Source organism: Symsagittifera roscoffensis, chromosome 4, assembly GCF_963678635.1.
Source record: "Symsagittifera roscoffensis chromosome 4, txSymRosc1.1, whole genome shotgun sequence".
NCBI classification, from domain to species: domain Eukaryota; kingdom Metazoa; phylum Xenacoelomorpha; order Acoela; family Convolutidae; genus Symsagittifera; species Symsagittifera roscoffensis.
In genome coordinates, this window is record NC_087065.1 from 16,480,468 (window position 1) to 16,492,987 (window position 12,520).

The 12,520-nt window shown below is 30.2% G+C and overlaps 1 protein-coding gene across 2 annotated transcripts in view; it reads right to left on the bottom strand.

The window, feature by feature from the left end:
* LOC134843527 (meckelin-like) overlaps positions 1-12,520 on the bottom strand; it is an 81,943-nt gene that overhangs the window by 68,942 nt on the left and 481 nt on the right. The gene's annotated exons all lie outside the window — the stretch shown is intronic.

Consider the following 12,520-nt stretch of genomic DNA (forward strand, 5'->3'; position numbering starts at 1 on the left):
TTTTAATATAAATCTGATCTTTTGAAAATTTCCATGATTACGGTATTGCCTCTCAACATACGGTGGCTTTTTGACCAAAATCTTTGATTATTCATCTACAACTAATTGTGCTTTCGAGAGATCAACCTTTCTTTCAACCTATGTTTGAGGTGATCCAAGCTTTCACATTCACGTGCTGATCACTAGCAGGATCAAAACAGTTCGCATCATGATATTTCTTCTCATTTATGCATCGATATTTGTCTTCTCTGTTAACAAGACTTGTCTTCGAAAAACCCTTAGTTGTTTGAAATTGTAAGAAAAAAAATCAAGCCTTATCATCAACACTCTACCTGAATCTTCGGATTCCGTCAGGACGATAGCTGTTTCACACTAAGCAATGCTTTCACACCGATTTGGCCACAGCAGTTTCCGAAAACTGGTAAAAGCCGTTTTGTAGTTTCAATGCATTTCGATAAACGTCAATTATATTGTGTTATCTTAAGCTGGAACGACTAACAAAGATATGTTTAATTTGCCCAAAATAAATTTGTTAGACATTTTTACTTTGAAGAATTAAAATTTTGAGCCTCAATGCAGAAAGACTTGCTATTTATTTCAAAGACAAAAGGCGTAAGCATTTTGAGCTATTTCATAAAAAGCTCTATCAACTAAATAAATCTTGAATTTAAAAAAGTTGTACTGACTGTTTATCTGATTACACAATTGCTTCACTTGTGTGGGTTTATAAGTTTGATTCAATATTATGATTTTTCAAAAGAAAACCATTGAAAATTTGTGGTTTTTAGAGATTGATCAATCATTCTTCAAATTTACAGTACCTGTCACTTAGACTTTGCTCGCTTACCGTCTTCAGCTCTACAAGCTGCGTGTCATTTTCAACCATTCTTCTATCGATCGTGTTCGTCTGCACGATCAATGATTTTCCTCAATAAACCATAAATTTTTTCTAATAATTTTGTTATCGTAATTTTTATCTCTATGAGCAACAGTGCATCAAACACTTTTGACTCCATGCTGTCTCCAATTGGACTTGTTGTTTGATGCTTCCATCGACAAGTTTTTGTGAAAACTTGAAAATTGATCTTTCCCGTTGCAATTTTGAAACATTTTTCATAAATATTGATCGCAGATAAATTAAAATTATCAATGAAGCATATGCCACTTTTTCAAATTGAATTGTTCGTAATGAGGATACCTGGAAGATCAAATATTTCGAGGAAATTTTTTAAAAAAATTTATCAAATTGTTTTGCAAATCAAGAAAATGAAAAAAAATAACATTATAGTGTCTGGTTGATTATTCTAGAATAATCGAGAAACTTCAGAAGAAAGATTTGGATTGAGTTACATATAAACTTTTATATGAAATAAAATGAACGATTACAACTATACTCAAACATACATACCCCACCAAACATATAAAGCTGCATACTTGTAAACATAAAAAACATAAACACAATTTCATAAGTTGCAAACTTAAATGCATGCTCACAAAAAAAATCATACGTATTTTATTACATACATACATTTATTCATACACTCTTAAATACTTACATAAGGTTATTCATACAAACTTACATACAAAAACAATGACATACACACTTAATGAATACAAACATACATAAGCACAAACTTACATAAACTTATACATACATACATACACACATACATACATACATACATACATGCATACATAGATACATAAAAACGTACTTACATATATACATACAAATTTAAAGTTACTTAGAGACATTCATACAACCATACGTACAAAATTACATACATATATGCAAAAATACTTCCATACATACAAACATTCAAAATGAAGTCTTACATAAAGGTATGAATACAAACGTACATAATCTTATACATAAGAAGAATGCAAACAAACTACCATACATACATGAATTTTACATACTTGCTTACATACTTTTAAACCTGCAATCAATTATACGAAAAGTTTTGCTTACACACATACAAAGATTTTGACTTAAAATTTCTGCTGACTTTTAAAATAGGACCGCATTTAAACACACAAACCAGCTTACATCCACTTCACACTTTCAAGACAAATATATACACACATTCAGACAAAAGAGTCAGGCAATTCAGACCGGCATTCATACGTCTTTACATATAATCATATAAACGTGTCTTTCATACTCATATTCGAAAATGCATAGGTACTTGCCTACAAACAGACATGGATCGTACTTTCCAAGCATGCAACGACTCATGTGCACACACTTTCCTTTTAAACAGACATAAAACTTCAATCATAAATTTAAACAATTTGCAAACAAGCTAATTTTTAAATGATTTTAAACTGAAAAACCTACATTGATACAAAATAATTGCTGGTCTTCATTCACTCAATCAAGCGGACATGCAGTCAAGAAATCTTCTTAGATAAAAACATACAAATATACATAACTTCTAAATACTAAAATGAATACACACAACTAGTATGTTTATACATGATTAATTACATTTATACATGCAAAAAGTTGTACACTTTTACATAGATACATAGTTTACATAAATAGACACACGAAAGTTCTGCTGACCTTTAAAATACAACCACATGTAAACACGCAAACCAACTTACATTCTCTTCACACTTTCAAGACAAATATATACAAACATTCAGACAAAAAGAATCACGCATTACAGACTGGCATTCATACGTCTTTACATACAATCAAATAAACGTGCCTTTCATACTCATATACGAATATGCATAAGTACTTGCCCAAAAACATACATTGATACAAAACATTTGCTTGTATTCATTCACTCAATCAAGCGGACATGCAGTCAAGAGTTCTTACTTACATAAAAGCATACAAATTTACATAACTTCTAAATAATCAAATGAATACACATAAAAAGTATAACATTTAATAGAATACAAATAGTAGAATACAGTATAATAAATAGTAGAATACACACAAATATAACAAATAGTAGAATACACACAAAAGAATATAACATGATTAATTACCTTTATACATGCAAAACGTTGTACACTTTTACATAGATACATACAGTTTACATAAATACACACATACGCAAAGCATTTGTGCGTACATATATACTATGCACATAGTATCTTGTCAAACCTTCAAGAAAATCTAGAAACGTTAGTAAAAATCAAGTTGGGTTATAGTTATTCTTCTAGTTACAATTGTTTTGGTTTACAAGCGCATAAGGAAAAAAAATTGTACTCATACATACAAACACATCAACTTGCATACATACACGCATACACAAAAGATATTTACTTGCATTTGCTTATAAACACAAACATTCACACAAAAATTTTATCATTACGTTTTACGTATAAATGTATTCAAATACAAACAAACCTTCATACACAATTTGATTTTACAATGCAAACGTCGCAAGCAGAGATTTGCAAAGAAATGCCAGCTTTCAGCCAAGTCATCTATGCAATTTAGCAATTTTTTTCATCTTAAAAAAAATAAAAAATGGTGATAAACTATTTTTTAATATGTCCGTTGGTCTCCCAAACGATTTTACCAACGGTATCAAACTTCTATTCAAAATTGACCAGTGAGTCATGAGAAGCATTTTTAGTGGTCAGAAGAAAAAACCCAAGGCTTACTAATTTAGATTGGACGGGAAAATTTCAAAACAAATTGTTGAAAATTTTTTGTTGGATGGTTCGAATAGAGTTTTTTGACATATCGAAATTGCTCTCAAGTAATTATTTAGTTTTGTACAGAAAATTTAAGACAGTGGAAGTTTTGGTTTGAAAAATAAATTTTAGCCATTGTTTTAAGATTTGTAATCTTTTTTGAAAAATTTAGTATTTTGATTCATTTGTTGGTTCTCTAGTTTGATATATAATCAGTATACTATTAGGCTGCAGTTTTAACAGTAGACCAAGTTACATTGACTAGAGTTGCACATTATGTTGTTTTCTTGCTAAACCATTAAAAGTTTTGTTGTTCGAAAAAAAAAATATTTAGCTCTGAGAAAGCTATTTAACACAGGTTCAACTGTTCTTTTTTCCATCTTTTCCCCCGTTTTTATGCAATATCGATCGTTTGAGCTACAGTATCTTAAAAAATATTTTAACTAAGATGAAACTAACGGTAAAAGGTATGTTTTAGAGAAAACAAAAATTGATCTAAGCTGACGTGCAACTCATTTTTTCAGTTATAAAGAAAATTTTCAAAAAATTTTAAATTTGTGCAAAATAAACAACCCAATCTTCTTTTGCGAATTTGAATTTTCTAGAACGAACGTTTTTTAGACATGATTCTAAATGAAACAGAATTTTTTCTAAAGTTTAAGAATTAAGAGCAAACAAAATTGTTCTTTTTCTTTTATTTAATTTAGATTACAAAACAAACAGCTAAACATTAATAAATTCAACTTAACTAATTGAAAAAAGCAGCACAAAAACACAAAACAGACTGAAAACTTTTCAATTGACGCCACGTAAAGCAGAGATTGATGCGTTCCGATCCTTTTTCTTTTTTTGCGAGCAACTGGCGTTTACATTTGGCTAATATCGGTTGTCTGCCGACTGCACCAAGGACTCTTTGTTAGACTAATTTCTGCAACGAGAGTAACAAGGTGAAGCTGGTGGCTCCATTTCGAGGCCAACTTGGGCCTCTCGACTTCCTGGGAAGATCTAATTTGACTCTACGAAAGAGGAATGCACTCAAGAGATGAGTAAATCTTGATCTTTGATTAGGTCAACTTTGGCTATTTGCGCTCAATCGAGTTTTTTAAAGTTTTGCGGTAACGGAGATCAAACATTGAATTGAAACGGGTAAAATTATGAATCAAATGATGAAAGCACGCGCCTTCAGAGGCATTGTTATTGCGCTAAAAACAGAACAAGTCTAAGCATGGATTGGAAATGAAATAGCTGATAAATGCTTTGTTTTGTATAATCAACACCACATCTTTTCTAACTTTTTGATTGTAACTTTATCTCCTCTTATTCTCTTCTTCAAATTGAACAGTTTTGGACAAGTAAAAAAACACAGCATAGTTTTGGGCTCACTTTCATATCTTGTATTCAGCGGCTAATTTAAAATGAACACATAAATTTCCCCATGTTCGATTGAGATTTATGATTTGGTATAGATGTCAGTCCACAACCAGAAAGATTTTCAAAAAATACCCTTTACATTTCAACCTTATTTAGTCTTACCGGAACTTGTTTATCTGCTGGAAAATGTACCTGATTTGGCTACGCTGTGTATGATCTATCACTGGCTGATAAGCGAATGGTTCGAATAAACTTAAATTTATGTATTTATAACCGTGTTTGATTTTTAACGCGTGTTTATCGGTAAATGTAATTGTTAATTTTTATGTATATATTTTCAGAAGTATAACAATAGCTCAAAGTAAAGCCACAAATCAAACTCAATGTAGCTTTAATTCCAGATTAGTCAAAAACTTCTAGAACATTTAACTAGGTGTTGTATCTGTCTTATGTTCAACCAGAAACTATAAAGTAATATAATTATGTGTAAATTGTGTGCATTGCATGTTCGATATTTACATGCTTTACGATTTGCTTATTTTGGAAAGGTTATATCAGAAATGATGTACAAGCATGTTGTTCTAAAAAGTTTCCGAATCAACTTAGGATAAATAACTGTGATTGGAAATAAAATTCGATGTCAGAATCAATCCAATTTCTTCTTTTTACTTCTCTTCATTATTCTGGATTGCTTCACCAGATGCTAAGTGGGTACAGATTATCAATCAGGTTCGGATACGTAAAATTAGTGCATGTAGTTAGGCATTGTAATCAATTTTTATTTGTTATTGTAAGCACGATTAATGTCTACTTTGTATGTTTGTGGTTATATACATTTGTATATAATGATTCATATGTATAAATTCACTTATGTGATCAAAATTATGCCATCATAACTGCCACTTCAAGTAGAAAAACAATTCATCTCAAATTTTTTTTGGTGCTCTTGATTTCTGAGTAGTTCACCACATGCTAAAAGTTTACCAGATACTACATTAAAACGTAATTCTTTGCCTAAGTAGATATATAGTGTGTGATATGGTTTTACAAAACTTATCATTTGTTAACCTAATTAACCTAATGGTGCAATTTTTATTAGTAATGAAGCTAATAACTAAAATCATTTAAATTTTTGTTTCAGATTTTAAAATATTTCTCTCTAGGTATTTCATATGTAGTGTGAAAAAACGAATAATTAATTATATTTGAAATATGCGGGTATGTAAGTGACTAAGATTGTATGATTTTTCCATTTTAATTTCGGGCTGACGCCTGTATGGGTTTATTTATCTTTGTATAAATGAAAAAACTCAAAATGAACTTGACTTAAAGCCTGTTTTGTCAAGAAAACTCTTGTTTGTGTCACGTCAACGTAGATTTTAAATGAGCAAAAACATGTACAATTCATAAGTACATGCATCTATTTTTTTTGTTTGAGATGAATGATGCTGTGAATGAGTGTTTTAAAAAAAAAACTTGTTGTTTGTTTGTTTATTGAAGTTTTTGTTTAGGAACGCCTGTAACAGAATACTACTCTAAGTTGATAATCTTGCAACACGTTGGTCTGACTGTTGTTGTCAATATCAATTTTGCTTAAAATTCAATCTGTTAAACAAGGCTAGAAATTAAATACATGCCCTTCATTAGCAGGTTTTAATTTTTTTCAGTTTGCGTCAGTCAGTTTTGTTGATCTTTGATAAATCAGATGATTGCACATTTCGCTCAAAATGCACACATAAGCTGCTGTTATTCACTTAAAGGCAATCAATTTTCGTGAAATTTTGCAACAAAGACTTTCAAAAAAAATTGTACTCAGTTATCTATCTATTAGATTAGTTTTTTAAAATTCGCTTGTTAATCCTTAAATTTTTCTGTTCCAAACTTGTCCTAGCCTCCTTCGGTAAAACAGTAATTTTATTGTTAGGATGATAGTTCAGCCATACCGACAGTCTGTTTTACCGAAGAAGGCTAGGACAAGTTTGGAACAGAAAAATTTAAGTATTAACAAGCGAATTTTTAAAATAATAATCTAATAGATAGATAACTGAGTACAATTTTTTTTGAAAGTCTTTGTGGCAAAATCTCACAAAAATTGATTGCATTTAAGTGAATAACAGCAGCTTATGTGTGCATTTTGGGCAAAACCTGCAATTTATCAAAGATCAACAAAACTGACTGACAAAAACTGAAAAAAAAATTGAAACCTGCTAATGAAGGGCATGTATTCAAGTTCTAGCCTTGTTTAACAGATTCAATTTTAAGCAAAATTGATATTGACAACAACAGTCAGACCAACGTGTTTTAAGATTATCAACTTAGAGTAGTATTGTTACAGGCGTTCCTAAACAAAAACTTCAATAAACAAACAAACAGAACAAGTTTTATTTTAAAAACACTCATTCACAGCATCATTCATCTCAAACAAAATAAAATAGATGCATGAATTTATGAATTCTACATGTTTTTGTTCATTTAAAATCTACGTTGACGTGACACGAACAAGACTTTTCTTGACAAAACAGGCTTTAAGTCGAGTTCATTTTGAGTTTTTTCATTTATACAAAGATAAATAAACCAATACAGGCGTCAGCCCGAAATTAAGATGGAAAAATCATACAAACTTAGTTACTTACATACCCGCATATTTCAAATAAAATTAAACATTCGTTTTTTCACACTACATATGAAATACCTAGTGAGAAATATTTAAAAATCTGAAACAAAAATTTAAATGATTTTAGTTATTAGCTTTATTACTAACAAAAATTGCACCATTAGGTTAATTATGTTAACAAATGAATGATAAGTTTTGTAAAAACCATATCACACACTATATATCTATGTAGGCAAAGAATTACGTTTTAATGTAGTATCTGGTAAACTTTTAGCATGTGGTGAACTACTCAGAAATCAAGAGCACCAAAAAATATTTTAGATCAATTGTTTTTCTACTTGAAGTGGCATTCTGATGGCATAATTTTGATCACATATGTGAATTTATACATATGAATCATTATATATAAATGTATATAACCACAAACATACAAAGTAGACATTAATCGTGCTTACATTTACAAATAAAAATTGATTACAATGCCTAACTACATGCACTAATTTTACGTATCCGAACGTGATTGATAATCTGTACCCACTTAGCATCTGGTGAAGCAATCCAGAATAATGAAGAGAAATAAAAAGAAGAAATTGGATTGATTCTGACATCGAATTTTATTTCCAATCACAGTTAATTATCCTAAATTGATTCGAAAACTTTTTAGAACAACATGCTTGTACATCATTTCTGATATTACATTTCCGAAACAAGCATACCGTAAACCATGTAAATATCGAACATGCAATGCACACAATTTACACATAATTATATTACTTTATAGTTTCTGGTTGAACATAAGACAGATACAACACCTAGTAAAATGTTCTAGAAGTTCTTGACTAATCTGGAATTAAAGCTACATTGAGTTTGATTTGTGGCTTCACTTTGAGCTATTGTTACACTATACTGAAAATATTTACATAAAAATTAACAATTACATTTACCGATACTGTGTTTTTTTACTTGTCCAAAACTGTTCAATTTGAAGAAGAGAATAAGAGGAGATAAAGATACAATCAAAAAGTTAGAAAAGATGTGGTGTTGATTATACAAAACAAAGCATTTATCAGCTATTTCATTTCCAATCCATGCTTAGACTTGTTCTGTTTTTAGCGCAATAACAATGCCTCTGAAGGCGCGTGCTTTCATCATTTGATTCATAATTTTACCCGTTTCAATTCAATGTTTGATCTCCGTTACCGCAAAACTTTAAAAAACTGTATGTGTAAGTTTTGACTGATTCCGCTCAAGTACGTACTATTTTTGACAAGACTGCTCACGGAGATTTTCTTTCCTTATTGAACAATAATTAAATTCAAATAATGATAATTGGATCACTCTAAATTACATATTTTCCATTAAAGTTATCTTATTCCATTTATATCTTTTAAAAATATGGTTTAAAAGGCCATCAGAAAAGATGAATTTTTGATCATCGTAGTTTATATCATCGATTCAGCGCAAATAGCCAAAGTTAAGCTAATCAAAGATCAAGATTTACTCATCTCCTTATGAGTGCATTCCTCTTTCGTAGAGTCAAATTGGATCTTCCCAGGAAGTCGAGGGGCCCAAGTTGGCCTGGAAATGGAGCCACCAGCTTCACCTTGTTACTCTCATTGCAGAAATCAGTCTAACAAAGAGTTCCTGGTGCAGTCGGCAGACAACCCATATTAGCCAAATGTAACCGCCAGTTGCTCGCAAAAAAAGAAAAAGGATCGGAACGCATCAATCTGTTATACGTGGCGTCAATTGAAAAATTTTCAGTCTGTTCTGTGTTTTTTGCTGGTTTTTTCAATTAGTTAAGTTGAATTTATTAATGTTTACCTGTTTGTTTTGTAATCTAAATTATATAAAACAAAAAGAACAATTTTGTTTGCTCTTAATTCTTTAAAATTAAAAAAAAACTGTGTTTCATTTAGAATCATGTCTAAAAAACGTTCGTTCTAGAAAATTCAAATTCGCAAAAGAAGATTGGGTTGTTTATTTTGCACAAATTTAAAATTTTTTGAAAGTTTTCTTTATTACTGAAAAAATGAGTTGAACATCAGCTTAGATCAATTTTTGTTTTCTCTAAAACATACCTTTTACCGTTAGTTTCATCTTTGTTAAAATCTATTTTCTAAGATACTGTAGCTCAAACGATCGATATTGCATAAACACGGGGGAAAAGATGGAAAAAAGAACAGTTGAACCGGTGTTAAATAGCTTTCTCAGAGCTAAATACATTTTTTTGAACAACAAAACTTTTAATGGTTTAGCAAGAAAACAACATAATGTGCAACTCTACTCAATGTAACTTGGTCTACGGTTAAAACTGCAGCCTAATAGTATACTGATTATATAACAAACTAGAGAACCAACAAATGAATCAAAAAACAAAATTTTTCAAAAAAGATAACAAATCTTAAAACAATGGCTAAAAATTTTGTTTAAAACCAAAACCTCCACTGTCTTAAATTTTCTGTACAAAACTAAATAATTACTTGAGAGCAATTTCGATATGTCAAAAAAAATGTTTTCAAATTTTCCCGTCCAATGCAAATTAGTAAGCCTTGGTTTTTTCTTCTGACCACTAAAAATGCTTCATGACTAACTGGTCAATTTTGAATAGAAGTTTGATACCGTTGGTAAAATCGTTTGGGAGACCAACAGACATATTAAAAAATAGTTTATCACCATTTTTTATTTTTTTTAAGATGAAAAAAATTGCTAAATTGCATAGATGACTTGGCTGAAAGCTGGCATTTCTTTGCAAATCTCTGCTTGCGACGTTTGCATTGTAAAATCAAATTGTGTATGAAGGTTTGTTTGTATTTGAATACATTTATACGTAAAACGTAATGATAAAATTTTTGTGTGAATGTTTGTGTTTATAAGCAAATGCAAGTAAATATCTTTTGTGTATGCGTGTATGTATGCAAGTTGATGTGTTTGTATGTATGAGTACAATTTTTTTCCTTATGCGCTTGTAAACCAAAACAATTGTAAGTAGAAGAATAACTATAACCCAACTTGATTTTTACTAACGTTTCTAGATTTTCTTGAAGGTTTGACAAGATACTATGTGCATTGTATATATGTACGCACAAATGCTTTGCGTATGTGTGTATTTATGTAAACTGTATGTATCTATGTAAAAGTGTACAACGTTTTGCATGTATAAAGGTAATTAATCATGTTATATTCTTTTGTGTGTATTCTACTATTTGTTATATTTGTGTGTATTCTATTATTTATTATACTGTATTCTACTATTTGTATTCTATTAAATGTTATACTTTTTATGTGTATTCATTTGATTATTTAGAAGTTATGTAAATTTGTATGCTTTTATGTAAGTAAGAACTCTTGACTGCATGTCCGCTTGATTGAGTGAATGAATACAAGCAAATGTTTTGTATCAATGTATGTTTTTGGGCAAGTACTTATGCATATTCGTATATGAGTATGAAAGGCACGTTTATTTGATTGTATGTAAAGACGTATGAATGCCAGTCTGTAATGCGTGATTCTTTTTGTCTGAATGTTTGTATATATTTGTCTTGAAAGTGTGAAGAGAATGTAAGTTGGTTTGCGTGTTTACATGTGGTTGTATTTTAAAGGTCAGCAGAACTTTCGTGTGTCTATTTATGTAAACTATGTATCTATGTAAAAGTGTACAACTTTTTGCATGTATAAATGTAATTAATCATGTATAAACATACTAGTTGTGTGTATTCATTTTAGTATTTAGAAGTTATGTATATTTGTATGTTTTTATCTAAGAAGATTTCTTGACTGCATGTCCGCTTGATTGAGTGAATGAAGACCAGCAATTATTTTGTATCAATGTATGTTTTTCAATTTAAAAACATTTAAAAATTAGCTTGTTTGCAAATTGTACAAATTTATGATTGAAGTTTTATGTCTGTTTAAAAGGAAAGTGTGTACACATGAGTCGTTGCATGCTTGTAAAGTACGATCCATGTCTGTTTGTAGGCAAGAACCTATGCATTTTCGAATATGAGTATGAAAGACACGTTTATATGATTGTATGTAAAGACGTATGAATGCCGGTCTGTATTGCCTGACTCTTTTGTCTGAATGTGTGTATATATTTGTCTTGAAAGTGTGAAGTGAATGTAAGCTGATTTGTGTGTTTAAATGTGGTTCTAATTTAAAGGTCAGCAGAAATATTAAGTCAAAATCTTTGCATGTGTGTCAGCAAAACTGTTCATTTAATCGATTGCAGGTTTAAAAGTATGTAAGCAAGTATGTAAAATTCATGTATGTATGGTAGTTTATTTGCATTCTTCTTATGTATAAGACTATGTACGTTTGTATTCATACCTTTATGTAAGACTTCATTTTGAATAATTGTATGTATGGAAGTATTTTTGCATATATGTATGTAATTTTGTACGTAGGGTTGTATGAATGTCTCTAAGTAACTTTAAATTTGTATGTATATATGTAAGTACGTTTGTATGTATCTATGTTTACATGAATACAAGCCAATACCCCCAAACTTTAGAAGGGAAAACATGCACCGACCAAAACTTAATTCCATTCCCGTTTCCACAACGTTCAGTGGGATTACTCAATAATATACCGAAGTTTTACATGAGGACTATTAGGTATAAAATTATACATGATGACAATTAGGATTATTACATAGTGACCATTAGGTATAAAATTATACATGGTGACAATTAGGATTATTACATAGTGACCATTGCTGATCATTTAATACATGGTGACCATTATGATTTATACCTAAAGGTCATCCATGTATGACAACCCCCTCCCCGATCCTAACGCACTATATGCATACTACTAATACTTCTGTTGTAGATATTGAAAATTAAATTCTACCTGAGTCGAATTTTGATA